The following is a 12,326-nucleotide window of genomic DNA, read 5'->3' on the forward strand; positions in this document are numbered from 1 at the left end:
CCTAGCAAACCGTAAATTGGTTGCCACTTGATCAGCCATCAACTTATCAAATTGTCCTCTTAACAGATTAATAACCTCCTTAGTCTTCACATCCAATGGATTCAAGATTAGGGCCTTTTCTTTTTCCCTAATTTCATTCTCCAGTTCTTTCCTTCTAGCTTCCAAAGTACGTCTGCATTTATTATTCATATATATCAACACCCCTCTCATGTAGGCCTTGCTAGCATCCCAAACCATGTCCATAGAGGTATCCTTATTCATATTAATTTCAAAGAAATCCTTCATCTGCTGTTTACATTCTTCCACATTTCTCTGATTTCTAAACAAATTCTCATTTACGCGCCACGAGCGCCTATCCCTATTGTTCTTATTGATCTCTAACCAAACTGGGCTATGGTCAGAAATAGTTCTTGCACAGATCTTTACCTTCTTAATCCTAGAAAAAAAGTCATTAGTCAGCAAAATAAAATCAATCCTGGAAAAAGATTGATGTCTGTCAGAGAAAAAAGTATAATCCTTTTCGTGTAGATGTGTATCGCGCCAAATATCTCGCAGTTCCAAATCGTCCTTCATTTCAAAAAAAGATTTAGGCAATCTAGCATGACTCGGAACGCGCTTAAAAGAACCAGCCTTGTCCATCTGTACGTCTAAAACACCATTCCAGTCCCCCATAAAAATAAACGATTTATAATCCAATTGGGTAACCTTTGTGTGAAGTAAACTAAAAAAATCAGCTTGTTGTTGATTAGGAGCATACAGTCCAACTAGAAGCGTCTTTTTACCTTCTAACAGCAAATCTATCATGACATATCTTCCTTGCTTATCTACTTCAATTAGTTCCGCTGTTAGAGTACTTTTAACGTAGACAACCACTCCATTTTTCTTGTTCATCGCAGAGGCAACAAATTGCGTGCCCAACCTTGAGTTCGATAAGTACTTTTGGTCCATAACCCTAATATGCGTTTCTTGCAAACAGATAACATCAGTCTTAAATTGTTTTAAATATTGAAAAACTTTCTTTCTCTTCTGTGGTGAATTTATTAATCCATTGACATTCCAGGTTAGAAATTTAGTCGCCATGCTTGGCGTCCCGAAGCTTTTGGAGCACATCTTCAATGGCCCCTGTAATTTCCTTGGGCCGCGCCCCTCCCACAGCTTCACTGTAAGTACGCTTTGGAAGTTCCATAACCTTCTGCTGGTCTTGCTCTTGTACTTGTCTTGCTCGTCTTAAGGCGGCACGCGTCAACCTCTGCTCTCCAACAGCAGTCGATGAAGCTGTAGTTTGATCCCCTCCAGCACCATTCTCCTCTGTCTGTCCACCTTCCGCCTCTTGAGGTTTTCCCTCTCCAAATCCCTTTGCAGCTTCCAGGAGTGATAGAGGGGTAAGTTCCTGTGCAAGGAATGCAAAATCTTTCCTTCTCCTCAAAATCTTTGGAGGAATCTCTTTTAGAACCAGGACTTCTTGCTCAGCAACCACAAATTTAGTATCATAAGCAGCTTGAATAACTTCATCTCTAGTTGCTCTCTTTGTAAAATAGACCACCACATCTCTAGGTAGCTTCCTCTGCCTTGCAATCCATGAATTTACACGAAAGATTTTATCCATGTTTCCCTCTATTTCAGATGCTGGATGGCCCAGTACTGCTTCCAAAGCCTCAGAGATCAGCTGCTTTAAGTCTTCTTTAGGATTCTCTTTTAAGCCCCTGATTCTAATAGCATACTGCATCTGATGGTACTGGACAAGACTCAATTCTCCGTCCATTTTATCCCTTATATTTTCATTCTCTAGTACCTTTACTTCTAATATAGAGTTCTTTTGACTAAGATCCTCCACTTTTTCATCCAAACGTTGCACACATTCAGCCACGCTTTCAATTGTAGACAAAATGTCTACCCTCATTGCACTAAACTTCTCTTCCATCCTCTCCTCCAATTTCTCCAATTTCTCCTCCAGCTTTGCCATCTTATCATCCATCATATCTGACATTACCTGGGATTGCTTTGCAAAGGCATCTTGTAAGTCCTTAAGCGTCAATGCCAGAGGAGGTGCAGGAGGAAGCAGAGCTTGCAACGAAGTCTGTTGCACCGGGGAAGTTCCCGCACTCCGAAGAACTTTAGAGGAAGATTTAGCCGCCATCTTTCCCACTTTCACTTGTTGCGTACTTTCACTTTAAAGCTATAAAATCCATTGAGCTAGGAAGTAAAAATAAAAGTCCACTTCACCTTGGCCTCTTGTACCGCTCTGCCTGCACCTTATTACTCGAAAGTCTTTCCTTCTGGCAGGGGTGGTTGCTAACGCCTGGCTCTGCTCCAAAAATCACGGAGCAGAGACGCTGCACAGCTCGGAGCTAACCCAGGCTTCGGGGGGGCTCAATCCTTCAGCCGCCCAAACCTTCAGCTCAGGCGGCCCCGGAGAGCTCAACCCCTACCTGGGGCCTCACCCCCTCTTCTCCCGAGGAGGGGGCTTCAAATCCACCTAAACAGCTGATCGGCGCTGTTTTAGGTGGATAAACACAGCTGCGGAGCGGACAGCCCGGAGGCGGCTGTCTTCGGCGCCGCGTCGCCACCGGAAGAGAACACCAGACTTTTATACTAAGCACCCTTTAATCCTATATATATTTCCTCATAAGTAAGTCACTTTTAGAGTTCAGTGTGACTTACTCCCAAATGCATTCACAGAACTACATTAATATAAATTAAACTTTTCCACCCTGAGTCTATTTCCAAAGACCATGGCCCACTTCCTTTGTTTCCCTCCAAGATGTTTCAATATCTTGATAATCTCTTATGTGGAAGATATTTTATGTTTTGATTTATTTCTAAAGAGCAAATTCATTTTCCCTTCCTTTTTTAAAATAAAAAAATATTGACCAGGTTTGATTAATGTATTTATGTATTTGATTAATGTATTTATGGTTTATGTACAGATAGTCCTCAACCTACAACCACAATTGAGCCAAAACTTTCTGTTAAGTGAGACAGGTGTTAAGTGAATTTTGCCCCCTTTTACGACTTTTCTTGCTACATCTGTTAAGTGAATCACAGTTGTTAAGTGGACCTGGCTTCCCCAATGACTTTGCTTGCCAGGTGGTCACAAATGGTGATCACATGATCCCAGGACACTGCAACCGTGATAAATATGAATCAGTTGCCAAGCATTTTAATTTTGATCATGTGACCATGGGGAATGCTGCAAAGGTCGTAACTGTGAAAAAGGGTCATAAGTCACTTTTTTCCGTGCCGCTGTAACTTTGAGTGGTCAATAGGTGAACTGCTATAAGTCAAGGACTACCTGTATTTATGTATCATTTTTATTTGATCAGCATCCAGCAATCTCAGATATTGTGGCTGTTTTGTCTCATGCGTCAAGACCCAATCAGTGCAACTGAAATAATAGTTTGGGTTATTTCTTTTTGTTACTTCCGTATATTTGCAGAAGCGAAATTGTATATTGAACCATATTACACCCTTTCCCCGAAATACTTTTCTGTTTGCTTGTTTGGCTAATCTATGGACATTGTTATTTTATTCAACCAACTTTAAAGCAGGGGAGGGGAGAGAGAACAAGGAGATGCCTGCTATTATAATCTCAGGAACCCAAGAAAACTCAAGAGTAAAAGGGGTTTTCTCTCACAAACATTTTTACAAGCATTTGTTCTACACTTCTGCCACTTCTCCCCACATGTTTTTTTTTTTAAAAAAAACAACTGTGGAAAAACCGATTGCTGAAATCTGTTCACAGTCAGTGGAAAGACGGTATGCTAGTAAATGTCTCATTCAGGAGAATATGTTAACCTTTGGTAAAAATGAGAGGAGCATTTCATCATAAAGCTTCACATCCATTATAGTCTATAAGTCCTCCCCCATTTGCCTGATCCTGGCAATAGCCAAGGCAGTGTTCGTAGTAGAGTAGTGTGCAAACAAAAGGTTCCATTACTCCAATTATACACTAAAGATTTCACAGCTATACATGAGATGGATGTGACCCTACCCCCTTAGAGACGGTATATGGTCAAGAGGAATAACTATTGACAGTAAATTACTTTTGGATCATTGGACTGAGAATTTATATGGGAAAGAGGAATAACTATTGCTTGTATATTACTTCTGGCTTAGTAGGACTAAGAGTTTGGGACTCACCTTTTGTAGGTTTGAATTCTTTCACCTAGTTCCCCTCAGAATTGTTGGGGCTATCTTTCGCATCACATTGGCTGGCAATTATGTGTGTTTTCACAATGAGTCTTGCTTAGTCATGTTGCTTTACAGGTTAATCCATTGAAATTGCTACTCCATCCACTCACACACACTCCCAATCCCTTCTCTAGTTCTGTTTTTAGTGAGCCCTGCCAGCACAAAAATAGGCTCCCTCCCGTGCCACCTGAACCAAGCAGCAATCACTCAGCAGCCTAGGTTGCTTCCACTTTCTGCTGAGCTCGGAGGATTAAGGATAACGTCAGACAGTGATACAGGAACTTCAAAAAGGGTGGGGAGGGGGAGAAGGGGGAGAGATGAGAAAGAAGCCATGTTGATCCAAACTAACCTTTAAAATGTGAATTCTGAGTTGCTGGTGTAAACTGAGTCCTGATGATGTCAGCACAAATGAAGGATTACTACAAAAACTGCCTAGAAAAGAGAAAATGAAAAAGATAAGGGTCTATAATTTTTATTTTTATTTTTTGCTAAGTGTATTACGTACATGTCTACCACCTCTTAAGTCACTGGATGACTCGAACCTTGTTGGGTTTTTTTCAGTACACAGGCCATTTTCCTTCAGACTTATAGGGAAATTAAACTGATTTGTTTTAATTTAGTATTGGCAAAGCTCTCGGAATAAAGCCCACAGGAAAATGACACCTGCCTCAGAACCGCACAATGTTTATGATTTGTTTTTCTATTAGCCAAAAAAAAATCAGCTACCGGAGTTCATACTTTGAAATCTACAACAGCAATTTGTAAAGCTTACAGCCATATAAGGATGTAATATACAAGCACTGCAAATATTTAGAGAACAGCTGTTTGGGATAGACCTACAATGTGATGGAAAAGAAAACTTGATAATCTAAGCCAAATAATAATAATAATTGAGAAATATTAGTGCCTAGTACTTGGTGCATCTTTTTTGTACCAGCAGAGTACAAGCAAAACATGCCAAATATTTTTCACTGACATTATAAATTCACAAGTAACTCAGATAATAAGAGGCTTTAGAAATTAAACCCCACACTGCACCTCTGGAATTCAGACGTTTTCGTATCTTCAAGATACATTTTCCAAAAATTTCAGCACTAACTTGAAGGACATAGGCAAAAGATAGCATCACATTCCTGTTCTTATTTATTTTAAAGAAAAACAGCATTTGGTTCATGCATTTTGAACCATTTTATGCCACCCCCTCAAAGTAGCCCCTATATCAATGAATATTTCTGATGCACAGCCTCAGGCTAGGTTCCATTTCTTGATGACATTAACCTAACTAAACTCTGGAGAATATTTTTTTAAAATAAATCAGCCTTCTTTTCAATTCAATTTACTTAGAATTTATAAGTAAAATGATAAAACTGTTGATTCTCTCATCCATAGCATTTACAGATGATGGCAGAAAGTGTAGTAGCCCAATACATTTTAAAAGAGACAACTTGAACATTTTATTGTTTCCAAAACAACAGGAGTTCTACTACCAATGTTCCCTTAAATCAAAGAGATTAAAAAATGGAAATTAAGACCTTATATATGTAACACCAGTCCAATTACACAGTATTAGAGTCCCTCCCTTGAGTCCATAAAGAAAAGCGGCTTCCACTCAACATGTTGCTTCACAGCCTGTACTGTTCAATCAACTGTCAGACTTATCTTTATCTGCTAAGAGAATGCCAGAAAACAAGGGTTTGGCCCATTTCAGCCTGCTTTTAAGAACATGTCCAGGCATACTAGAAATCAAGGTTTTCAAAGAGAGAGAGTTTGTAGGGTTGCTAGCAGCATCGTGGACTGCACAAGTTAGAACAGCACTAGAATTTCAAATGCACACACCACTACTTCAGGCAACAACTTATCAAAGTCAAACACTCTGTTCTCTTAGTCCTTTACACTCTAGACTGCAGCAATTAATGGGGACATATAAAAGAACTTGCTTTCCTTACACATTTTATTGTTCCTTTGGTGCAACCAGATGCAGACTTATCCCCCTTTAACGTCAAGGCAAAACACTGCTGTTGCCTCTTCTGTGAAAAGAAACAATTCCTTGGATTATGTGTGTTTACAAATGTTTACATGCCTTGCAAAGGCTTTTAGTGAACACACCATTTGGGGATTTAATTCTAAGGCTTTCTGGTTTCCTGAAAAACCAATATACAGCCTTTATTTATTTATTTATTTTGCTTTTGAGAGGAGAAATCTGGGCTGGACTAGGGCCTTAACATCTTCAGAGTTCTACACTGTCAACTCAGCTTCAATATTACTTCATAAAGTATTTGCAACTTTTTGTCACTGTTCCTTAGCAACATTTGCTTACTATCCTGAAGCACATCTATTTTCTTGTTATTGTTTACATAATGCTATTTAGCATTTTTGACATCAGACAGATCTGATGTCAAAAATGCTAATCCAGAACAGATTCCTTAACGGTTTATTCTTTATCACTATTGCAGAGTTCCTCTTTCTCACTGCAAAACCACCTGGATTTATCTGCAACTTGCATCAGGACCTCTTGGAGAATACAAAAAAATACCAAAAAAAACCCCTCACAGCAATGAGAGATTTGCAGCTGTTTCAGCCACTCATCTCTATTGACTGGAGTAGCAGAGGCAGTAAGAAAGAGACTGAAGCCAAAAAAAACCCAGGAAAATGAAGGAAAAATGCAAATCAACAGTTGTCTGTAGCTAAATGTTCTTTACTGGACTGTTGAAGGTTACAATGTTTAAATAGCTAATTTAGCTATTGATCATCCATCAATAATAAGAACATATATACCAGGGGTGTCAAACTGCCGACCCATGGGCCGGTTTCATCATACCGGCAATGCAAAAAGACAAAAAGACACAATGCAAAAAGACACATCACGTGACATGGTGAGTTTGACACATGTGATATATACCAAAACCTAAGATCAGAACAGTGAATGTTAGTGTGTGTGTGTGTGTGTGTGTGTGTGTGTGTGCGTGTGTGCATATTATATATTTATATTGCACAGAAATTACAACACAGAGACCTTATCCACAAAAAAGCTAAGTCAGAATCTTCGTAACAATAGCCTTTTACAGCATTAGCTAGGATATGTAGAAGGAAATCAATTATATTTACTGCAGTCTTTTTTACTTACAGTGTGATATTTGAGCAATTAAGGCTCAAAAATATTTTAGCAAACTTTGAAATAAAAAAGGAAAACCAAACAAAAATAATTGTTTCCATGCCTGAAAATGATCTCTGTATTGAATGTACAGATTTGAAGGCTGTAACTTTTCTGTGATATAGGGACGCGGTGGCTCAGTGGGTTAGGACGCTGAGCTTGTCGATCAGAAGGTCGGCAGTTTGGCGGGTCGAATCCCGAGTGCCGCATAACAGAGTGAGCGCCTGTTACTCGTCCCAGCTTCTGCCAACCTAGCAGTTCGAAAGCACGTAAAAATGCAAGTAGAAAAATAGGGACCACTACGGTGGGAAGGTAACAGCGTTCCGTGCGCCTTTGGCGTCTAGTCATACCGGCCACATGACCACGGAGACATCCTCGGACAAGTGCTGGCTCTTCGGCTTTGAAACGGAGATGAGCATTGGCCCCTAGAGTTGGAAACGACTAGCACACATGTGCGGGGGAACCTTTACCTTTAACCTTTCTGTGATAGCTGACCCAACTTTGAAATATTTCAGATAATTCTAGAAAGAAAGTAGCCAAATTACAGATAAAGGAACACAACAGGTAGGATGAAGGCAAACCATAACAGTGGTATCACAAGTCTAATTCTTACAGATAGCTTTAAAAACACTGCACCCCAACTGTGGACGAACTGGGGGGATGCCACAGGGTACCGGTATGTAATGAGAGCCCCTGCCACATTCATGGCTTTCAGGCCCCAGTTTGACCATCAATTGGTTGTGCAAATGCCAAGATTTGGAACATAATGGGCATCCAAGGGTCGAACAGTCTGGCTATTCTTGCTAAGCCACAGTGGAAACTAAAGAAGCTGTAATGCCCTGATGAAGGAAAAGCTGCAATTCATTGATGTCAGAATTCTCTTCGGGCATTTGCTCCTTGCACCTGCTAACTAGGAGGAAGGGAGGGAATCTTTCTTCCTACCCCTGGCTTAGGAGCCTGGCAAACAAGGGGAGGAAGGTTGACTCTGACCTTCGTAGCCAAAGAGGCTTTTCTCCACAATTAAAGCAACATGGTAGGAGCTTATTTACACACTAAGTTAAGGCATTTTTCCTCACTAATTGACAGGGGAGGAATTAAAGTGTTCAGGCACAGAACAGCAAGTGTTAACCAATGCTCACTTTTCTCTGTTTTTATGATCTTTAATCATCTTCAAGTTCTTTCTTTTTTTTGCCTTATCTTTTCAACCAGAAATCTTTCTGTGGAAAATCTTTCCAGGGATCTCCAAAGAGAAAGCAAGGGCTGCTTCTAAAGTTTTCCCTTTTCCACAAACTATTCTAACGTTGATTTTCTTCAGACTCCCCCATCAAAAGCCTCTTTAAGCTCATTAACAATGCATAAACCTCACCACTCCCCCCCAAAATAAAACCTCTCCAACCCAGGAACTACAAATAGCATCCAAATACAAATCAAGTGACCAATGGCTGACCGCAAAGATATTCAAGTGGCAATAGTCAGTGATCCAATTTTTGACTCACTCCAAAAACAAATATGGAACTGTCTGGAATAAAGGAGAAAGTCAAACTTCCATTAAGTCAAAAGGAGAGCCAGCAAATGAAGTGAAGCTGTGAAAAACAGAGGCTTTCAGTTATGAAGTTCAGCATCCTTCACGGCATTTTCATCCTCTTTTTGTGTCTTTTTTGTGTATTGTGTATTTTGGCATTAAATAAGTAGAATACAGCCTTTTAGTTGACACTTGAATTTCCACTCCACTTCTACTATTGCTTTGCTTCCCTCACACCAATTTAGTAATTTATTGCAATAAGCAAGACAAACACATCATGGAATCAAAAGCGTTGGTAGACTTAACCACTTGGCGAGACCAAGGAAGAGAGCCTTTTCTGCCATGGGACTCACCCTTTGGAACATCATCCCCTCCAAGGTGAAGTTGGTCCCAAGCCTATTGGCTCTCCAGATGGCCCTCAGAAGTTAGTTTTGCCATCACCCATAAAAAGGCTGGTATAGGTTTGATTGCAATCTTCCCTGTCTTTTTAGTTATTATGGTTTTTATTTTTTTAACTGGATAAATTATACTGGTTGTTTTTGTTTTAATTGAACATACTGCCCAGAGTTACAAGAGGCTATATAAATTCAATAAACAAACAAACCTGAGGGAGGCTTTATCTCTAACTTCTAATGTAAACAAGGTAAACAATATCTTTCAAGTTCCAAATAGAAAATACTTGGGGATGAAAAGCAAGGAACAACAGCATCAATAACCACCATTTGTTGATATTTCAGATACATCTTAGTTAAATGGATGTGTCTGAAACAAAATTGGCTTGTTTAAATGAGTAGGAACTCATTAAGAAGAAATTAATAAACCTCGTCATGTTTTAAAATCAAGCCCATCCCCAATTAACATTTGCTTTAAGAAAAAAAAAGCCTAATCTAGGATTATGGCTTTTTAAAAACCTCCCTAACACATCTACCTTTCAGTGACACTGATGTTGACTTTTTTGAAAAAAAAAGAAAAAGAAAAAGCAAATTAAACTGGGGGAATATTTTATTCTCTGTATTTTTCCCTTTTAATAGGAGCTGAGGAAAACCCCCGTGAGATTTTTAAAATAACCAAAGAATTTCACAATATAAACCCTGCTGATCAATAAGAAAGTCATCGTCTCACTACCCCCTCATTTTCCCCCCCCCCACACACACACAAACACACAAGACCAATGAATTCTACTTGAAAGCAGCATTTGCAATCCTGGCTGCTCTTACTGACAGGATTAAGGGACAAAGCTGGGAGACAGCTGCCACACAGTCATTTATTACAGAGCGCCACTCCTCTCAAGTCAAGAGCGAAACAGACCCTCTTATTTTCAGCTGTTTCATCTGTGGGGGTTTCTTTGCTTGGAGGCTTTACTGACTAGGCATCTCCTAAACAAATGCCTCTCCAACTTGTTTCCCTCACCCTCTTATCATCCACATCATTTTGTCTTCAGCTCCCTGACATCACAATTTCAACATACACAGTGATCAACTGATCCAGTCTGCTGTCTCTTTATTGCAGACTCCTCCCACCTCTGAAGATGAGTTTGACTGGGAAAAGAGTTTAAGATGCCAGCAACATATGCACAGCATTATTTGTTTTTAACTACCCGAGTAATTATCAGGATGCCTTCTATTTCTTGTTAACCAGTCTAACTTTCTAAGTCTCAAAATTTCAACTCATTGAGATGGGTAATTGCCATTCATCCTGTCCCCCTTCCCAATAGTATGAAAAAGAGTCAAACCAATCGCCCATCATACATTTCATATACACAGTTGCATCGTTGGCCGCAACCTAACCACATATATCAATACAAAATGCAATAAAAGTCAGTAACTTAAATGAGGCTCATTCCTACATCCACAAAATTACTGTATCCTTTCTTAATATTAATTTAGCGAGAAATACTTGGAACCAGTACTTGGAACTTAGGCCTTATGCTTCAAAGCCAGAGACAATCCCACACTGAATTGGAGAGCTGGATTAGCATGCTTGTGAGATCTTCATGGTTGCACAGGACTTCTCAGGATTTTAGAAAGCTAGCACAACTCTAGGGATGATTAACCTGAGCAAATTAGGAAAGTGAGATTGCCTGAAGGCTGAGCACAGATCACTCATGCTACACAGTGTACAGAAGGCACAGTTCCAGCCTTTCTTTACTGTTTGAAGCTGGAGATCCTGGGTTCAGTCTTCTCACTAATTCTATGGCTCTCCTGTTACAGTGGTACCTTGGTACTCATTGTTAATTGATTCTGGGAGGCATGATCAGTATCGAAAACGATGAGTACCAAACATTTTTTCCTGATAAGGAATAATGTAGTGAGTGACAAGGTAGCTGACACTGACAAGTTCTAGCTTGTGGGTACCAAACAAACAATGAGAACAAATAATGCTCTGAGTACTAAATTCAATGAGTTTCATAGCAGTTGAGTAAGTACCAAGGTACACCCATAGGAAGGTGATCTGCATGGGAGGAAGCATCCTCAGAAAGGGACGACTCTCTCCACAGGAGAGAGCTAAGTTCGGACTTCTACTTTGAAACAGACATAAACAAAGCTGGCACTTTTATGGTACCTGCACCTAATACAATGCATGCTGGACACCACAGGAATGTAACATATTGTTTCCCTATCGCAGGGGTGTCAAACTCAATTTCATTGAGGGCCGCATCAGCACTGCGGTTGCCCTCAGGGGGCCGGGTGGGTGTGACCTGGGTGGGCGTGGCCTACTGGGTGGGCGTGGCTAGAGTGTGTATGGCCTACTGGGTGGGTGTGGTCAGCTCTACATCGTTGGCATCAAGGGTGCCTATGGGGGCCTGGGCAGGAGTGGGACAGATCTGAGGGTCTCTGGCAGAAGGAGGGTCTCTGGGCCAGGGCCAAGGCAGTGGGGGCCGTTCCCTCACTGTTTCCAGGATGGCTTCGCGGGCCGCATGAAACCACTTCGCGGGCCGGATCTGGCCCCCGGGCCTTGTGTTTTACATGTCTGCCCTATCGTGACTGTTCAATTTAGTTAATCTACTTCTACAATCTCAGTGTGTCTAACAAGGTGTACTCCAGCCTTCCACAACCTGCTACCCCAGTTGGGTCAGTAATTCCCATCATATCTGGGACTTTGAGAAGTCTAGTAACTTTCTTCTACTATAAGCAATTTTGGCAAGCCACAGACTATTCTTTCAATTCTCTTCTTTTTTTACAGTTCAACATTAAATGGGTAATTCCTAATGATATGAACTCTTGTGTCATCTTTCTCTCAGAGATACAGGCTTTACAGCATGTAAAGTATTTCCTAGAAATATCCTCAGTTCATTCAAACACAAGTCCCAGTGCATTGTTTTCTGAGAGTGCTATTAATAATTAAATCATTATTTGTAGAAAAACTTTTTAAAACTGGCTTTTCAGTAAGACTCACCCAGGGATAATTTTTACAAAAATTAGAATTAGAAAATTCAATTCAGGCTTCTTTCGTTACAGCTTG

The 12,326-nt window shown here is 40.3% G+C and overlaps 1 protein-coding gene across 1 annotated transcript in view; it reads right to left on the bottom strand.

Annotated features, from left to right (window-relative positions):
• RREB1 (ras responsive element binding protein 1) overlaps positions 1-12,326 on the bottom strand; it is a 164,572-nt gene that overhangs the window by 84,404 nt on the left and 67,842 nt on the right. The window contains exon 4 of the mRNA XM_081324205.1: positions 4,541-4,623. The gene's annotated coding sequence lies outside the window, so the exon portion shown is untranslated. The remainder of the gene's footprint in view (positions 1-4,540; positions 4,624-12,326) is intronic.

The sequence above is a fragment of the Vipera berus genome, assembly GCF_964194415.1.
Source record: "Vipera berus genome assembly, chromosome: 3".
NCBI classification, from domain to species: domain Eukaryota; kingdom Metazoa; phylum Chordata; class Lepidosauria; order Squamata; family Viperidae; genus Vipera; species Vipera berus.